Source organism: Pseudophryne corroboree, chromosome 8, assembly GCF_028390025.1.
Source record: "Pseudophryne corroboree isolate aPseCor3 chromosome 8, aPseCor3.hap2, whole genome shotgun sequence".
Taxonomy (NCBI): Eukaryota; Metazoa; Chordata; class Amphibia; order Anura; family Myobatrachidae; genus Pseudophryne; species Pseudophryne corroboree.
Window position 1 is genome coordinate 465,603,570 of NC_086451.1, and position 11,505 is coordinate 465,615,074.

Consider the following 11,505-nt stretch of genomic DNA (forward strand, 5'->3'; position numbering starts at 1 on the left):
CAATACACAGGAACGGTTTTTGATAAGATGGACACAGAGGACACGTGCACAGTAACTCTTGTTGAAGTAGAGGCGATTTCGCACAGAGGCGAAAAGGGGTCTTCACAGTGAGGGAAATACTGTACAGTACATGTTTGGAATTCCCTGCCTGAAAAGTAATAAAAGTGGACTTGGTCAATACTTTTAAGAATGGGCTTGAGAAAATCCTACTGTACTTACTATAATCTGGCTCCTCTTCCTCCCCCGAATCAATGGGAATGAGCTCCTCCTCTGTATCAATTACGAGGCGGTCTGTGTGTAAAAGATGACAAGTATTGTAAAATACAAAAATTACAGTAATACTGTAGGAAACTAGTGTGTCTGTAACAAAAAGTAATTATTACCACTTCCGGAGCTCTCGGATGCAGCAGGTGGTGGTGGTGGTGGTGTTGGTACTGTGGGAAAAAAAATAACAGTACTGTAAGTGAAGCTGTCAATTTGAAACATGTACTGTACAGTATCCAGGACACATGTACAGTAGTGTAACAACGATGACAGTAGCACCAGAATTCTCGTTACACAATACCTGGCAGCGCAGCAGGTGGTGGTGGTGGTGGTGGTGGTGGTACTGTGGGAAAAAAAATAACAGTACTGTAAGTGAAGCTGTCAATTGGAAACATGTACTGTACAGTATCCAGGACACATGTACAGTAGTGTAACAACGATGACAGTAGCACCAGAATTCTCGTTACACAATACCTGGCAGCGCAGCAGGTGGTGGTGGTGGTGGTGGTGGTACTGTGGGAAAAAAAATAACAGTACTGTAAGTGAAGCTGTCAATTGGAAACATGTACTGTACAGTATCCAGGACACATGTACAGTAGTGTAACAACGATGACAGTAGCACCAGAATTCTCGTTACACAATACCTGGCAGCGCAGCAGGTGGTGGTGGTGGTGGTGGTGGTGGTGGTGGTACTGTGGGAAAAAAAATAACAGTACTGTAAGTGAAGCTGTCAATTGGAAACATGTACTGTACAGTATCCAGGACACATGTACAGTAGTGTAACAACGATGACAGTAGCACCAGAATTCTCGTTACACAATACCTGGCAGCGCAGCAGGTGGTGGTGGTGGTGGTGGTGGTACTGTGGGAAAAAAAATAACAGTACTGTAAGTGAAGCTGTCAATTGGAAACATGTACTGTACAGTATCCAGGACACATGTACAGTAGTGTAACAACGATGACAGTAGCACCAGAATTCTCGTTACACAATACCTGGCAGCGCAGCAGGTGGTGGTGGTGGTGGTGGTGGTGGTGGTACTGTGGGAAAAAAAATAACAGTACTGTAAGTGAAGCTGTCAATTGGAAACATGTACTGTACAGTATCCAGGACACATGTACAGTAGTGTAACAACGATGACAGTAGCACCAGAATTCTCGTTACACAATACCTGGCAGCGCAGCAGGTGGTGGTGGTGGTGGTGGTGGTACTGTGGGAAAAAAAATAACAGTACTGTAAGTGAAGCTGTCAATTGGAAACATGTACTGCACAGTATCCAGGACACATGTACAGTAGTGTAACAACGATGACAGTAGCACCAGAATTCTCGTTACACAATACCTGGCAGCGCAGCAGGTGGTGGTGGTGGTGGTGGTGGTGGTGGTGGTGGTACTGTGGGAAAAAAAATAACAGTACTGTAAGTGAAGCTGTCAATTTGAAACATGTACTGTACAGTATCCAGGACACATGTACAGTAGTGTAACGATGACAGTCACACCAGAATTCTCGTTACACAATACCTGGCAGCGCAGCAGGTGGTGGTGGTGGTGGTGGTGGTGGTGGTACTGTGGGAAAAAAAATAACAGTACTGTAAGTGAAGCTGTCAATTTGAAACATGTACTGCACAGTATCCAAGACACATGTACAGTAGTGTAACAACGATGACAGTAGCACCAGAATTCTCGTTACACAATACCTGGCAGCGCAGCAGGTGGTGGTGGTGGTGGTACTGTGGGAAAAAAAATAACAGTACTGTAAGTGAAGCTGTCAATTGGAAACATGTACTGCACAGTATCCAGGACACATGTACAGTAGTGTAACAACGATGACAGTAGCACCAGAATTCTCGTTACACAATACCTGGCAGCGCAGCAGGTGGTGGTGGTGGTGGTGGTGGTACTGTGGGAAAAAAAATAACAGTACTGTAAGTGAAGCTGTCAATTTGAAACATGTACTGTACAGTATCCAGGACACATGTACAGTAGTGTAACAACGATGACAGTAGCACCAGAATTCTCGTTACACAATACCTGGCAGCGCAGCAGGTGGTGGTGGTGGTGGTACTGTGGGAAAAAAAATAACAGTACTGTAAGTGAAGCTGTCAATTTGAAACATGTACTGCACAGTATCCAGGACCAAAAAGGGGTCCGGCCAATAAACAATCTGCATCAGAGAAGCAAGATACAGTATGCTTAAAGTATACAGTACTATATACTAGATCGCCAACAAACGTAAATTAACAAACAACTATCACTGGAATTTACCATCCTCATCCCGTAGCGAAGCACGGGTATTCAGCTATCTACAATGTTATTTATACTTTGTGTTTAATATTTACATTTAGTTTTGTAAACAGACATTCTTAACATTAACGGATTGCAGCGAGTTATCTGTGATGGTCAGGACAGGGGGTTGGGACTATAGAAATCACTATGTACTGTACACTACTGTATTTGACAATACTTACCAGCTTGGCGGCGCCTGTCCCGCCTCCTGTGACGTCGTGCTACCAGCCCTGTAAAAATATATATACAGTATAATGGCAGCATACTGTACAGCCAATGAAATTCAACATTGACAGCATCTTTATGACATCACAATAAATGGAATTGTTCATTCTAGTACCCTGCACCTAATCACTCAGGAGGGCATAGTGTACTGTACTGTCTTCAAAACTTAAGGGGCACATTTCTAAATGTGACATACAGTACACTTACAGTATCGCTACAGTACAGTAGGTCCAGGGTATTAGACAGAACACTACCTTTATAGACATTGTAACACACATAAGCATTGCCCTTATAAACATTATGACACACATCAGCATGCAGCCCTCCCACCCTTAACCATCTCAGTACTGTTCATTACATTACAAATTGATTTCATGACAGATGATGCAGTACTCACCTGAATTCATCTTATTCACGTCATGTCACAGTAGTGCAGTTTATTCACGTCACAGTACTGTCCTTGATTCACGTTGTGTCACACAGTAGAGCACCGTATTCACGTCACAGTATTGTCCTTGATTCACGTTGTGTCACACAGTAGAGCACCGTATTCACGTCACAGTACTGTCCTTGATTCACGTTGTGTCACACAGTAGAGCACCGTATTCACGTCACAGTACTGTCCTTGATTCACGTTGTGTCACACAGTAGAGCACCTTATTCACGTCACAGTACTGTCCTTGATTCACGTTGTGTCACACAGTAGAGCACCGTATTCACGTCACAGTACTGTCCTTGATTCACGTTGTGTCACACAGTAGAGCACCTTATTCACGTTACTGTACGTCACAGTAGTGCAGTAGTATATCCACATTACGTCACAAAGTAGAGATCTGCCAGTCATGAACCTTATGCAAGAGTAATGCACGTCAGAACACATTAGGCCACTGTAACATCCCTTAGAATAATTTCTGCCAAAGTAACATCCCTTAGAACACTGTACTATCTGAAACACAAATTTCGGCACACTGCAATTAAACCACACGATGCACTGCACGACTGCGTGATATGACAAACTGCACATTTCCCTGCAAAATATGATACAATGTACACTACACAAAAAACTGCAATTACCACATGTGTATACAGTACACTGCACGACAGTGCTGGCCCTAGCCAGGTACAGATACAGCCGCAGTCACGCAAAATATAGGCATGCCGCATATCATTTTAATCAGCAGAAGCTGCTGGTGCCCCTAAGCATAGCAAATGCCCTAGGCATTTGCCTACTGTAGTTTGCCTATGCCTAAGGCCGGCTCTGCTGCACGATGTGATTCACTATGTATTACACTCACTGCACAATACCATATTCTGAATGTACACTGCATGACACGCTGCAATTACGCAGCACGATACACTGTGATACATTGCATATACTGTACACTGCATGATACTGTACACTGCACAATCGTAGACCACCTGGATTGTAAAGAACTACTGTATATACACAAGTTTAAAAAAATAACAATTGTTTTTGTAAAACGCATGTCGATCTTTTTCCATGTCAACTTAACGACCATGTCAACCTACAGTAACTGGTGTCAACCAATTTCAAAAGCCGCACCATCTAGGTCGACGCAAAAAAACAAATTGACCTTTTGACCCGGGTTAACGTTTGGTCCTTGTTTAACCATTTGTTTACCACAAATACTGTACAGTGCTGTATAGACCGGATACCTGCTGCTACAGCAGCCCCTGCTATAATGTACTGTACCTGTAACTACAGTAACTTAAAGTACAGTAATCTACAGTAATGTACTGTACTTACAATCCCTTATGGCCTGCAGGCGTCGTGGGGTCCGCCTCACGAGGTCACTCCACCTCCTCTGGAGAGACCTCACCGTTCTCCTCCGGTTGTAGGTCCGGAGGATATCCCTGCTGGCCCTCCTATATGCCCTTACTTTCTCCTCGTTGCTGGCGAGAGTTCTGTCCCGCCAGCGAACGAGGAGACGCAGCTCACCCATAGCATAGGGACGGTCACGTACAGGTACTACAGGTACAGCAGCCATGCTTATGCTCAATGAGCGATCCAGACGTCGTGCGTCTCAGACGTCGTGCGTCTCAGGCGTCGTGCGTCTCAGACGTCGTGCGTCTCAGGCGTCGTGCGTTCCAGGCATTCAACGTACAGTACTGTAGTTACTGTACTTTGTGACAGTTTCCCTTAGTTTTACATATGCCCTTTCTTTGACCACAGTATTTTCCACTGTCTTGCCCTACGCCCTTCCCTCCTGGGAGCCTTCACAGGTCTTATGCTATACACAAATACCGAAGATGCACAGTCCGTCAGAATACACTCATTTCATTCACGCTGTTTGGGTGCATTTAGCGTAAAGAATCGCTCCTGCAGATGTACTTTGATTTATGTGAAACCTGTGTGCATCCTTCCATTGACTGTCTTACAATGGAAATAAAATAATACAGTGCATTATTACAGAAAAAAAAAAAAAAAAAAAGAAAGAAAGCACATCATGTCTCGAACCCTGGACCCCCAGTGAGGGAGGTGGGAGCCTTCACCCCTAGCCCACGACGCCTCATGAGAGATTTCTAATTTCATGTGTGAAAGTACTGCAAACAGCGCCCGGCCCTCGCCCCATTGCTGTTGGTTTATGCCTTAGAGGACTCGGACGCTCGCATTTGTAAAGCACGGTGTTTTCCTCCGCCTCCTGCTAGCCTGTTGCCCTTCCCCCATGGGAGCCTGCACAGATCATGCAGTAGACAGGGAGGGAATGCAGGTCATGTGCAATACACAAACGCCCACTGTAGTACTACTGTATTTTGCTCACTTACAGTACCGTACTGTAGGTTGCATTTAGCGTAAAGAATCGCTCCTGCAGATGTACTTTGATTTATGTGAAACCTGTGTGCATCCTTCCATTGGATGTACTGTATTGGAGAGAAAAAAAAAAATGTTAAAGTGAATGTCACGGGAACACATTAAAAATAAGGTTGGCACTTCCTTCCCATTGGTGTTGGTTTACAGTATGCCGTAGTGTACTCGGACGCTCATGTACAGTAATTGCATTTCAAAGGCACAGTATTTTCCATCGTCTCCCCCCTACCCCCATCGCCCTTCCCCCCTGGGGGCCTGCACAGGGAGGAAATTCAGGTCCTGTGCAATGCACAAACGCTGAAGATCTACAGTACTGTTTTGCTTAGTTGGTAGCGCCAGAATACACTCATTTCATTCACGCTGTTTGGGTGCATTTAGCGTAAAGAATCGCTCCTGCAGATGTACTTTGATTTATGTGAAACCTGTGTGCATCCTTCCATTGACTGTCTTACAATGGAAATAAAATAATACAGTGCATTATTACAGAAAAAAAAAAAAAAAAAAGAAAGAAAGCACATCATGTCTCGAACCCTGGACCCCCAGTGAGGGAGGTGGGAGCCTTCACCCCTAGCCCACGACGCCTCATGAGAGATTTCTAATTTCATGTGTGAAAGTACTGCAAACAGCGCCCGGCCCTCGCCCCATTGCTGTTGGTTTATGCCTTAGAGGACTCGGACGCTCGCATTTGTAAAGCACGGTGTTTTCCTCCGCCTCCTGCTAGCCTGTTGCCCTTCCCCCATGGGAGCCTGCACAGATCATGCAGTAGACAGGGAGGGAATGCAGGTCATGTGCAATACACAAACGCCCACTGTAGTACTACTACTGTATTTTGCTCACTTACAGTACCGTACTGTAGGTTGCATTTAGCGTAAAGAATCGCTCCTGCAGATGTACTTTGATTTATGTGAAACCTGTGTGCATCCTTCCATTGGATGTACTGTATTGGAGAGAAAAAAAAAAATGTTAAAGTGAATGTCACGGGAACACATTAAAAATAAGGTTGGCACTTCCTTCCCATTGGTGTTGGTTTACAGTATGCCGTAGTGTACTCGGACGCTCATGTACAGTAATTGCATTTCAAAGGCACAGTATTTTCCATCGTCTCCCCCCTACCCCCATCGCCCTTCCCCCCTGGGGGCCTGCACAGGGAGGAAATTCAGGTCCTGTGCAATGCACAAACGCTGAAGATCTACAGTACTGTTTTGCTTAGTTGGTAGCGCCAGAATACACTCATTTCATTCACGCTGTTTGGGTGCATTTAGCGTAAAGAATCGCTCCTGCAGATGTACTTTGATTTATGTGAAACCTGTGTGCATCCTTCCATTGACTGTCTTACAATGGAAATAAAATAATACAGTGCATTATTACAGAAAAAAAAAAAAAAAAAAAAGAAAGAAAGCACATCATGTCTCGAACCCTGGACCCCCAGTGAGGGAGGTGGGAGCCTTCACCCCTAGCCCACGACGCCTCATGAGAGATTTCTAATTTCATGTGTGAAAGTACTGCAAACAGCGCCCGGCCCTCGCCCCATTGCTGTTGGTTTATGCCTTAGAGGACTCGGACGCTCGCATTTGTAAAGCACGGTGTTTTCCTCCGCCTCCTGCTAGCCTGTTGCCCTTCCCCCATGGGAGCCTGCACAGATCATGCAGTAGACAGGGAGGGAATGCAGGTCATGTGCAATACACAAACGCCCACTGTAGTACTACTGTATTTTGCTCACTTACAGTACCGTACTGTAGGTTGCATTTAGCGTAAAGAATCGCTCCTGCAGATGTACTTTGATTTATGTGAAACCTGTGTGCATCCTTCCATTGGATGTACTGTATTGGAGAGAAAAAAAAAAATGTTAAAGTGAATGTCACGGGAACACATTAAAAATAAGGTTGGCACTTCCTTCCCATTGGTGTTGGTTTACAGTATGCCGTAGTGTACTCGGACGCTCATGTACAGTAATTGCATTTCAAAGGCACAGTATTTTCCATCGTCTCCCCCCTACCCCCATCGCCCTTCCCCCCTGGGGGCCTGCACAGGGAGGAAATTCAGGTCCTGTGCAATGCACAAACGCTGAAGATCTACAGTACTGTTTTGCTTAGTTGGTAGCGCCAGAATACACTCATTTCATTCACGCTGTTTGGGTGCATTTAGCGTAAAGAATCGCTCCTGCAGATGTACTTTGATTTATGTGAAACCTGTGTGCATCCTTCCATTGACTGTCTTACAATGGAAATAAAATAATACAGTGCATTATTATAGTATTGTATACTATCTCTTTATCAACCAGTCTATATTAGCAGCAGACACAGTACAGTGCGGTAGTTCACGGCTGTGGCTACCTCTGTGTCGGCAGTCGGAACTCGGCAGGCAGTCCGTCCATCCATAATTGTATTACAATATATACCACCTAACCGTGGTATTTTTTTTTTCTTTCTTTATACCGTCGTCATAGTGTCATACTAGTTGTTACGAGTATACTACTATCTCTTTATCAACCAGTGTACAGTGCGGTAGTTCACGGCTGTGGCTACCTCTGTGTCGGCAGTCGGCAGGCAGTCCGTCCATCCATAATTGTATTATTATTATAATATATACCACCTAACCGTGGTTTTTTTTTCATTCTTTATACCGTCGTCATAGTGTCATACTAGTTGTTACGAGTATACTACTATCTCTTTATCAACCAGTGTACAGTGCGGTAGTTCACGGCTGTGGCTACCTCTGTGTCGGCAGTCGGCAGGCAGTCCGTCCATCCATAATTGTATTATTATTATAATATATACCACCTAACCGTGGTTTTTATTTCATTCTTTATACCGTCGTCATAGTGTCATACTAGTTGTTACGAGTATACTACTATCTCTTTATCAACCAGTGTACAGTGCGGTAGTTCACGGCTGTGGCTACCTCTGTGTCGGCAGTCGGCAGGCAGTCCGTCCATCCATAATTGTATTATTATTATAATATATACCACCTAACCGTGGTTTTTTTTTCATTCTTTATACCGTCGTCATAGTGTCATACTAGTTGTTACGAGTATACTACTATCTCTTTATCAACCAGTGTACAGTGCGGTAGTTCACGGCTGTGGCTACCTCTGTGTCGGCAGTCGGCAGGCAGTCCGTCCATCCATAATTGTATTATTATTATAATATATACCACCTAACCGTGGTTTTTTTATACCACCTAACCGTGGCAGTCCGTCCATAATTGTATACTAGTATCCAATCCATCCATCTCCATTGTTTACCTGAGGTGCCTTTTAGTTCTGCCTATAAAATATGGAGAACAAAAAAGTTGAGGTTCCAAAATTAGGGAAAGATCAAGATCCACTTCCACCTCGTGCTGAAGCTGCTGCCACTAGTCATGGCCGAGACGATGAAATGCCAGCAACGTCGTCTGCCAAGGCCGATGCCCAATGTCATAGTACAGAGCATGTCAAATCCAAAACACCAAATATCAGAAAAAAAAGGACTCCAAAACCTAAAATAAAATTGTCGGAGGAGAAGCGTAAACTTGCCAATATGCCATTTACCACACGGAGTGGCAAGGAACGGCTGAGGCCCTGGCCTATGTTCATGGCTAGTGGTTCAGCTTCACATGAGGATGGAAGCACTCAGCCTCTCGCTAGAAAACTGAAAAGACTCAAGCTGGCAAAAGCACCGCAAAGAACTGTGCGTTCTTTGAAATCCCAAATCCACAAGGAGAGTCCAATTGTGTCGTTTGCGATGCCTGACCTTCCCAACACTGGACGTGAAGAGCATGCGCCTTCCACTATTTGCATGCCCCCTGCAAGTGCTGGAAGGAGCACCCGCAGTCCAGTTCCTGATAGTCAGATTGAAGATGTCAGTGTTTAAGTACACCAGGATGAGGAGGATATGGGTGTTGCTGGCGCTGGGGAGGAAATTGACCAGGAGGATTCTGATGGTGAGGTGGTTTGTTTAAGTCAGGCACCCGGGGAGACACCTGTTGTCCGTGGGAGGAATATGGCCGTTGACATGCCAGGTGAAAATACCAAAAAAATCAGCTCTTCGGTGTGGAGGTATTTCACCAGAAATGCGGACAACAGGTGTCAAGCCGTGTGTTCCCTTTGTCAAGCTGTAATAAGTAGGGGTAAGGACGTTAACCACCTCGGAACATCCTCCCTTATACGTCACCTGCAGCGCATTCATAATAAGTCAGTGACAAGTTCAAAAACTTTGGGTGACAGCGGAAGCAGTCCACTGACCAGTAAATCCCTTCCTCTTGTAACCAAGCTCACGCAAACCACCCCACCAACTCCCTCAGTGTCAATTTCCTCCTTCCCCAGGAATGCCAATAGTCCTGCAGGCCATGTCACTGGCAAGTCTGACGAGTCCTCTCCTGCCTGGGATTCCTCCGATGCATCCTTGCGTGTAACGCCTACTGCTGCTGGCGCTGCTGTTGTTGCCGCTGGGAGTCGATGGTCATCCCAGAGGGGAAGTCTTAAGCCCACTTGTACTACTTCCAGTAAGCAATTGACTGTTCAACAGTCCTTTGCGAGGAAGATGAAATATCACAGCAGTCATCCTACTGCAAAGCGGATAACTGAGTCCTTGACAACTATGTTGGTGTTAGACGTGCGTCCGGTATCCGCCGTTAGTTCACAGGGAACTAGACAATTTATTGAGGCAGTGTGCCCCCGTTACCAAATACCATCTAGGTTCCACTTCTCTAGGCAGGCGATACCGAGAATGTACACGGACGTCAGAAAAAGACTCACCAGTGTCCTAAAAAATGCAGTTGTACCCAATGTCCACTTAACCACGGACATGTGGACAAGTGGAGCAGGGCAGGGTCAGGACTATATGACTGTGACAGCCCACTGGGTAGATGTATGGACTCCCGCCGCAAGAACAGCAGCGGCGGCACCAGTAGCAGCATCTCGCAAACGCCAACTCTTTCCTAGGCAGGCTACGCTTTGTATCACCGCTTTCCAGAATACGCACACAGCTGAAAACCTCTTACGGCAACTGAGGAAGATCATCGCGGAATGGCTTACCCCAATTGGACTCTCCTGTGGATTTGTGGCATCGGACAACGCCAGCAATATTGTGTGTGCATTAAATATGGGCAAATTCCAGCACGTCCCATGTTTTGCACATACCTTGAATTTGGTGGTGCAGAATTTTTTAAAAAACGACAGGGGCGTGCAAGAGATGCTGTCGGTGGCCAGAAAAATTGCGGGACACTTTCGGCGTACAGGCACCACGTACAGAAGACTGGAGCACCACCAAAAACTACTGAACCTGCCCTGCCATCATCTGAAGCAAGAAGTGGTAACGAGGTGGAATTCAACCCTCTATATGCTTCAGAGGTTGGAGGAGCAGCAAAAGGCCATTCAAGCCTATACAATTGAGCACGATATAGGAGATGGAATGCACCTGTCTCAAGTGCAGTGGAGAATGATTTCAACGTTGTGCAAGGTTCTGATGCCCTTTGAACTTGCCACACGTGAAGTCAGTTCAGACACTGCCAGCCTGAGTCAGGTCATTCCCCTCATCAGGCTTTTGCAGAAGAAGCTGGAGGCATTGAAGAAGGAGCTAACACGGAGCGATTCCGCTAGGCATGTGGGACTTGTGGATGCAGCCCTTAATTCGCTTAACAAGGATTCACGGGTAGTCAATCTGTTGAAATCAGAGCACTACATTTTGGCCACCGTGCTCGATCCTAGATTTAAAGCCTACCTTGGATCTCTCTTTCCGGCAGACACAGGTCTGCTGGGGTTGAAAGACCTGCTGGTGACAAAATTGTCAAGTCAAGCGGAACGCGACCTGTCAACATCTCCTCCTTCACATTCTCCCGCAACTGGGGGTGCGAGGAAAAGGCTCAGAATTCCGAGCCCACCCGCTGGCGGTGATGCAGGGCAGTCTGGAGCGACTGCTGATGCT